General features: G+C 35.0%; 1 long non-coding RNA gene across 3 annotated transcripts; it reads left to right on the top strand.

Annotated features, from left to right (window-relative positions):
- The first annotated feature begins 6853 nt into the window (after positions 1-6853).
- LOC110891301 lies at positions 6854-8831 on the top strand. 3 transcript variants are annotated; one of them, XR_002565218.2, is made up of 4 exons: positions 6854-7153; positions 7681-7920; positions 8019-8312; positions 8575-8831. It is a non-coding gene; the product is annotated as an uncharacterized LOC110891301 (long non-coding RNA). The 3 variants fall into 3 exon arrangements; XR_002565217.2 differs by having other exon boundaries at positions 8572-8831; XR_002565219.2 differs by having other exon boundaries at positions 6857-7153; positions 7681-7799; positions 8572-8831.
- The last annotated feature ends 201 nt before the right edge of the window (positions 8832-9032 follow it).

The raw sequence follows: 9032 nt of genomic DNA, 5'->3' as shown, positions 1-9032 counted from the left end.
AGATTCTGTGCAGAAGGGTGTCGCGCCACGCGAAGCCCCAGGGGGGGGTCTTCGCGCCACGCGAGGGCCTATCTGATACGATTTTTCTTGTTTCTTGTCTGCCCTTGCCTTTGTATTCGATTTTTATCCGTTTTTCCACATCTTTCTTGGCCCCTAGGCACCCCCTAAACACTTAGGGACATGTGTTAATGATTCATGGTCCATGTTAGACTTGTGTGTCAACATTTTGTGGTGATTAAACCACTATATAAAGGCCTCTAAGTTGCAACTCATTCTTCACACCTTTCTCTTGCACTTCTGATCATTCTTGGAGCTCCAAAGCAGACTCAAGTGGTCATAATTCGTTCATAGGACTCTTACTAGAGCCTTCCGGTAAATTGTACCTACGCTTACTTAAGTGAATACGGATGAGTTATTATAATTCTTGCTATTTAAGACAGGAGCTAGCTCAGGCAAATACTCTTAACTTATTTTCCCTATTACGGGCTTGAGATACGGTAATATAAATACCGCATGGTCAGGTATGGGATTCAAAGACCAATAAGTCGGGAAATCCAAATAACCTGTTCTAATTCGTATTGCTTGACTGAAACATTGGGGATTAATGCGACCGTGTCCTGGATATCCTTGAGTCATTAAATGCAATGGCCACGACCTAAGCACGGGGTGTAGGCATACACCTGATAGATGCCATATGTTTATTAATTAATTATACCCAATAAGGGATTCCCAATAAGGGAATAGTGGTGTGTCGGTTAATCATGAACCGGCATAGAACCGGGCCCCGTTTGTAGAGCAAGTCATGTAAAACTGATAACATGAAATATAGTTTGTCCCAAGTATAAAAGATTAAATTTTTGCCTTGTGCATTTTAATCAAAGTGTCAAAACATCTTCGTACCTTGAGCACCTAAACCAATTTTCATAGACATTTTCAAATGAGTCGGTTGAGTGTATTTACCAGTGAAAACTGACGTATTTTCAAAAGTCTAAGTGACAGGTGCAAGTACGTAATAGGCTGGAAGCTGCTCAGGACGTTAATAAGGAATCTTGCAAGTTCTAGGCGTCTAAAGTCTGTTGAACTATATTTATGTTTTAAGATCCTCTTGTGGATCCTTTACTTTCCGTTGTAATACTTGATATTACTTTATATTCGGATTGTAATATATTTACCTTTTGCTTCCGCTGTGCATTTATATATTGTGTTGTTTGACTATGATGATATCAACTACGTCACGATACTCCCCACCGGGCCCACCGGTGACACGTGGAAAGTCGGGGTGTGACACCTATGCACGTTCCAAGATTAGGTAAAAGCTTGTACTATCTTTTATTTATTGATGACCTAACACGTATGTGTTCCGTCTACTTTCTGGCTAATAAATTTGATGCCTTTGGGAAGTTTAAAACCTTCAAAATTATGGTGGAGAAACAAAGCGATTGACTTATTAAAATTTTTAAATGAGACAAAGGTGCGAGTTTTGTTTATAAGAGTTAAATACCTTTTGTGATCAAAATGGCATTAGAAGATAATTAACAATTCCATTTGCACCATAACCCAATGGTGTAGTGGAAAGAAAGAACCACACAATTATGGGAATGACCCATAGTATAGTTAAAAAACGATGTCTCCCAAGTTATTATTGGGTCGAAACAGTGGCACCAACGGTATACATCATTAATTTGGCCAACGAGATCATTATCTGAGCAAACTCCCATGCAAGCATGGTCTGGTCGAAAGCCATCTGTTAGCCATTTGAAAACCTTTGGTTGCATAGCTTATGGTATAGTTCCTTCCCAGCCATGGAAGAAATTAGATAATAAGTCAGAAAGGTGTATCTTTATTGGGTATTCCACTCAAAGCAAAGGCTACCTTTTATATAAACCTAACACTAAGAAGTTCTCTACAAGGAGGGATGTCTTGTTTCTTGAAAATTCAAAATAGGATTGGAAAAAATCTAGCTTGCCAAAAGAAAACAAGTTTGAATATTACTTTCTTGATCCATTTCCTGTTGACATGACTATTCCTTTCCCAAATGTTCATGATGACTCATCACCTAGCTTGTCTTACCTAACTATACAACCAGACACTCAATCGCACACCCCTATATCACCTTTTTACACCTATGTACTCCTCGACGGGTGCATGTTCCCATTGTTACCAATTAGTTGGTACCTCCTATACAGCACCATTAAAAGTTAAACCTTTGGCCGATGTATACTTTTATGCTCCAAGAATTGATGTTTCTACTAATGAGTGCTCTACATGTCAATTTTCTCTTAATATCTCGTATCCTATCACTTATGTTGAAGCTAGAAAACAAGTGGAATGGTACAAGGCCATGCGTACATAAATATTAGCCATAGAAAAGAATCAAATATGGGGGCTTGTGAGACTTTCACCTAGTAACAATATCATCAGATTAAAATGGCTATACAAGACCAAAGTTGGACCGAATGTTGATATTTTGAAGGATAAAGGCAGGCTTGTCGCAAAGGTTACTCTCAACAGCTAGGGGTTGACTATCAAGAAACAGTCACGCCCGCTTAGAGAAAATTCAAGTACGGATAGTTGTACTGCTCAACAAGGTTGGTTAATGCACCAGCTCAACGTCAAGTCAGCACTTCTTAATGGCAAGTTGACTGAGGAAATCAATGTTCAACACCCTGAATGGTTCGTTCAAAAAAGCAATGAAGAAAATGTGTGTAAGTTAAATAAGGCATTGGACAGGTAACAGTTACATCATGAGCAATGGGTACAATCGGAGAAATATCGAACCAACTTTATATGTGAAACAAATGGATGGTACATATACTATTTATGTATGCCTCTTTGTGGATGATATAATTTGTACAAGTTCAAACACTAGTCTGATTGCAACGTTCAAAATAGGATTGAAAGAAGAGTTTGATATGACAAGTATGGGCAGCTACAATATTATTTTGGGCTGGAAGCAATTCAAACCAGTCAAGGCATCTTCATATCCTAGGATAAGTGTGCCAAGAATTTGCTACTCAAGTTTGGTATGGGAGCGTGTAAAACTGATGACACTCCGATAACTACAACTTACAAGTTGCACATTGATGAAGGTGCTTATAAGACAAATGATGTGAACTATAGAAGTTTGGTTGGTGACTTTGTTTACTTGACCCACACTAGATCCGACTTGGCTTATTTAGTCAATCTAGTATCACGGTTCATGCAAACTCGTCTAAGATTTATTTTGGGGTTGCACAAAAAATTCTCAGGTATGTAGCTAGTACACTCAACTTTTGTATTACGTATAACATGGGTAAAAGTATCAACCTAGTCAGATACAAAGATAGTGATTGGGCTAGCATTTTGGATGATAGAAAAAGTGTTTCGGCTAGCATTTTTTTCATTGAGTAGTGGTGTTCATACATGGAGCTCTAAAAAGCAACACACCGTTGCTTTGTCCATCACAAAACTCGAATATGTTGCTTCCACTGCAGCAACATGAAAAGCCATTTGGCTAAGAAGGTTCTTAGCGGACATGGGGTTAGTTCAACAAGAGCATACTGTTATCTATTGTGACTATCATTCGGTAATCAATTTATTCAAAAATCCCATAATGCATAGTCGTTCCAAGCACATTGAACTTAAACACCATTTTATAAGTGAGGTGACTTAAGGGCAAATCAGTTTGGTGTTCTACAATACTAATGCTTAGCTTGCATATTGTGTATTTTAGGCACCAGCTTGGAGTAAAAGAATTGGAATTAAGGGGGCATATTGAAGATAAGTCAAACTCAATTGACGATTAGAAGCACGTGGGGTAACAGCTACATGCACACGTGAAGAAACCGAGTTTCATACAACTTATTTTGATTAAAGTCATTCTACTAGTTTGTCCTTTGAATGATTCCAGGTCTTCCTTTCTATTTTGCATTTTTTTTATTTAAAGAGTCATTGTAGTTTGGTTATTCATGCAATTAATTTTCATCAACCAAAATAGGGTTCCTTTGAATATCTATAGTTCTTGTTATTACTTTTCTACCATTCTTGTTTGTGTGCTGAGTTCTATACCGATGATGATAAACCTAAGAGCGATGGGGATTTATTTTCAATTTCTATCAGTTGAACACACGTGTCGGGGACAGACCAAAAGTAAACTATGTGGCACTTTACCGAGAAAGCACAATCAGCCACGTGGGTGTGTCGCCGGCACCTTCAAGTGTTCATATTTTTCGCTTATTAACATATAGTATAATTGAAAATCCAGTTCTAATAAATTATCCAAACCAAACACATTAATAGATAAAATTCATATTCCAATTTCATTGGTAATTTTTTTTTGAACGACAAATTTGGATCACTGACGGACCACTGGAGTATCATCGTGTCACCAGCAGAACCACCCGATCATATCCATCTCCACTAGGCAATAATGCCTATACACCAAGTCAGGAGGAAACTCAATAAATCTGAGAAAAACTCTCTTTGTGGGAATCGAACCCGTGACCTAATGGTCATAAGCCTTATCCCACCCCCAAGATACCACTAGGCTATAATGCCATGGGTATTTCATTGGTAATGGGTGTCTCAAATGATTAATCCACATGGCTTTATTAGATAATACATACCCACCTGAAATCGTAATCCAATTACATCACTAAATAATAACCATCTTCAAGGATTTAATTACAGGTCTTAAAATTTAATCACCACTTCACTGATTTACCTAAGTAACTAATTGTTGGTCCATTAGCTCGTAATCAAAATATCAAATTAGCTTTAACCAGTCAGTCTGATTTTCAAAACACTAATTTCTTTTAGAAATGGAGCGAACTATAAAAATATGTTGGCATTTCGAATCATTATCTTCTTATAAAATTAATTTAGTTAGCTTTGTCCTTCGTTTTGGGTTTGGTAGTTTCCTGTTACGGAAGTTGTTAGATTTTAAATATATATGAAACTGTAGTTGGATTTAATAATCTTAACTATATATAAATATATTATTTAATTAAGAAATCGAATGGAAACCGGAAAATAATTAATTAATGATTAATACGCTGAGGATTTTTAACTTGTAATTTGTTGTTTCCATTGAGCATTATATTATATTATATATATATATATATATATTATTCTATATAACAATTATGGTAGGATCTTAGCTACAGTATAATGTTTACCCATGATTTGAAAGTTAATTACAAAATTACCATTTCTTTATACTTTTCAATTGGAGTGATATTGTATGTTTTTACTGATTTTCACTTTTATAGAGGGATGGTGGGGTTTGATGGATATCATCATGACTTTATAACCGTGTTTTGGAATATCAAAATATCAGATAGTTATTATTTTTTCTTTAAGAAAATCATATTAGTTCATTAAATAAGTAGCATTTTTTACTTTAAAAATAAGTTGTATATTTTACTCTCAAAACTATAAATATGATCTATCGGTATAAATATATAATCAATCGTCTTGATATAAATTCGAGATTGTACGTCTTTGATTGTGCTTTACATTACGTAGCGGTATAAATTCACATTTTTGTTTTACAATTATTACCAGTTTTGGTCAATGTTTACTTACAACTTAGCTCAGGAACGGGGTTAACCAAACGAGTTCCCGTCGTAGAGCGCGGGGAGTTTTTGCTAGTTAATAATAGAAGCTAATGAATAGTAGTTTTAATATGTAGTAATTTGTTGTTTCCATTGAGCATTATATATATTATATATATATATATATATTATACGTACAATATAGGGGTGGGTTAATATACAATATTCCTTAATGTACGGTGCGTACGAGATGAAATTACGCACGTTATAAAACACAAAACCTGATCACGCATGTTGAAAAACAATAGATCATGCATGTTGAAAATCATAATCATACATATACAAAATCAGAAATCACGCATGGGGTAAAAACCTAATCACGCATGTTATAATTTTATCTCATACGTATTGTATGTTAAAAATATTGTATAATATTCCTTAACGTACGATGCGTACGAGATGAAATTACGCACGTTATAAAACTCAAAACCCTGGTCACGCATGTTGAAAAACCATACATCACACATGTTGAAAATCATAATCAAGCATGAACATAATCACGCATGTACAAAATTAGAAATCACGCTTTGGGGAAAAACCTAATCACGCATGTTATAAAACTAATTATGCATGTTATAATTTCATCTCGTACGTATTGTACGTTAAGGGATATTGTATTTTACACTTTCAGGTTGGTTAACGTACAATTGGGCTTAACGTACGATGCGTATGCTGTGAATATATAACATGCGGATTTTTTTCATAACCTACGGTTTTTTAATCAACATGCGATTTGTTTTTTTTTCCAACATGCGATATGTTTTTTTTCAACATGCGATTATTTTTTTTAACATGCGAATTTTTTTTCATGTACATGCGAATTTACCTCTCATCCAAAAAACCGCATGTTGTACGTATACCCAAAATTCGCATATTATATATTCACAACGTACGTTAAGCACAATTGTACAACACATTTTCTCATTATATTATATAGTAATTTGTTGTTTCCATTAAGTATTATATATATATATATATATATATATATATATATATAATAGAAGCTGTTGAATAGTAGTATTAATATTAATATTATATATAGTTTTTTTTAATCTTTTTATTATTTTAATATTATATATAGTTTTTTTAACATTTAAACCTTATTAATAAGTAACAACTTTAGGCTAAGGGTAATTGTACTCTTGGCTTTGGGTGTTTTCCAAAAAAATTTTGAAGATGGCCGACTCATCAACTTCTTCAATGTCTTTCTCATCTCAAACAAATCAAAACCCTAATCCCTCACCTTATTAATAAGCAACAACTTTAGGCTAAGGGTAATTGTACCATTGGCTTTGGGTGTTTTCCAAAAAAATTTTGGAGATGGCCGACTCATCAACTTCTTCAATAAACAAATCAAAACCCTAATCCCTCACCCACCAGTCCACCACCGCCCTCATGTCTCCCACCACTATCGTTCGTCGCCAACCCACACCAGCGGAGAAACCGTGACAACTAGATGAACGGTTGCATTGGAGCAGACGCAACGACAACTTTTAGGGTTCATGTGCGCATCTCCTCGCCGGGATTCGGTGCATTTTTGGTCCAGCTTTTCTAATTAGGTACGAATGTTTTCTGTATTTCTTGAATAATGTATGAATCTGTTCATTATTTCTTGAATTTTTTTGGATATTTGATGACAGTGGTATAAATCTTTTTTTGATTTTTTGAAAAATTATTAATCTTTTCTTGAATTTTTGGGGGGATTTGGTGTGATGCGTATGGATAACTTGGGATTTGATGAGATGGGTGTTCAAGTGAATTTTAGGTTACGAATGGTTAGCTTGTAGGAATGCTGTAATTTGTTGTTTATCTGATCTATTTGGGACTGCATCCTCCTTTTATTCTAGGCTGCTCTAGATCATTTGAACCAGTGAACAGATATAGACTTCTCATTATGCTCTATGTGTTTGGTAGTTGTAGTTAACAACTTTATTAGTGTTAAAGACTGTTATGAGAGGGTAATTGTCGTATTATAAAAATTTAGTAGGGTGAGTGTGTGTGTGTATTCACATGATTATTTGAGAACACACATCCAAACGTCTTTTATCAATTAAATTTTAAAATAGTTTTGATTCATATGATGCAGGCATATTTATGTTACGAGAGGGTAGTTGTAGTTTTGATGTTGATGGCTTCCATCCTCTCAACATTGGCAAACTTGCTATGAAAGGCAAAGATACACTCTTTCTTCCCTACACCCCAGAGGTAACATATGCCTTTTTATAACTTAATTACATATGTTAAGATATTTCTGGGTTTAGTGTTTTGGGGTTCTTAGAACCCACTCTATATGGATGCCCAAAACCGATCTGCCATTGACGTCAAGGTATGATTTGCAATCCTTTCGCTTTCTTATTTCTTGGTTTTGACAGATTATGGATTATATCAGAGTCATTCTTTAACATTGTATTTTTTTTCGTGTAGCAAAGCTGCCAAGTAGCGTGCGTGTGCAAAAGAAAGATTGGATATTTACATAACATTAAAAGATCTTTATATGTTGAATCTTAAATGTTCATATCGCGGGGATTTGTTATTGTGAAAGAACTTGAGCAACTTGAGCGTCAACTTGAATTTACTTTGAGTCAAATTTGGTGCATAAGGGTATGTTTAGTGTGTTTCTACTAGCTATATAATCTGAGGAGGTGTTTGAATGATTCATCTCGGATATGGATGGCGGGGATTTGATTGGAGTACCGGCGATAGTTCAGTCAAACTCCGGTAACCACGAACCTTAATTTGTTTTCCAACATGTTATATTGAGAATTGTTTGTCTTGTCATTTGAGTTCTATGGAGGTCTTTGAATGTAAGTTATTTTTAAAGAGAACATGTTTGTGATGATAGAAAAATGTGTACAAAACTAACCTAAAACTATATGTTTTTGAGAAACATGTTCTCTTTTAAATTTTTTTTTAAGTAAGCTCTATAAACTCTAATAGTGTTAATCGTGTAAGGCTTCATAAGTCCTTTTTTTTGCAGCAGAAGTAGAACAGAAGGAATAGACAATGGTTGGATGAAAATGGGTTTGAATCGCGAGTAAAAGGAAGGGGCTTTTTGATTCGCGGGTGGGCAACACAAGTTCTGATCCTATCGCACCGAGCCGCAGGTTTTTTCTTGACACCTTGCTGTGTCTGTAGGTTTTTTTTTTCTCAGAAAAGTAGAATTTGATTTCTTAAAATGTCATCTTTATTTATGCCTTTGTATAATAAACCAAATCGCAATCAAGTTACTTACGTTTCTATGCCGAATTTTAATTTAGGCTGTATAATAAAACAAATCGCAGTCGAATTAGTTAAGTTTTTACGCCGCCGCAACGCGCGGCTGGTAAAAATTCTAGTTTTTATTATTTTAATATTATCATAATAATTATTCTCTTTATTTTTAACTTTAATAATTTTTTTAGTATCACGGGATCGGATAAGCATGGTGTCAACCGGTAT

The sequence above is a fragment of the Helianthus annuus genome, chromosome 11 (assembly GCF_002127325.2).
Source record: "Helianthus annuus cultivar XRQ/B chromosome 11, HanXRQr2.0-SUNRISE, whole genome shotgun sequence".
Taxonomy (NCBI): Eukaryota; Viridiplantae; Streptophyta; class Magnoliopsida; order Asterales; family Asteraceae; genus Helianthus; species Helianthus annuus.
The sequence above is the reverse complement of the archived record's forward strand: the minus strand, read 5'-3'. Positions and strand labels throughout refer to the sequence as shown.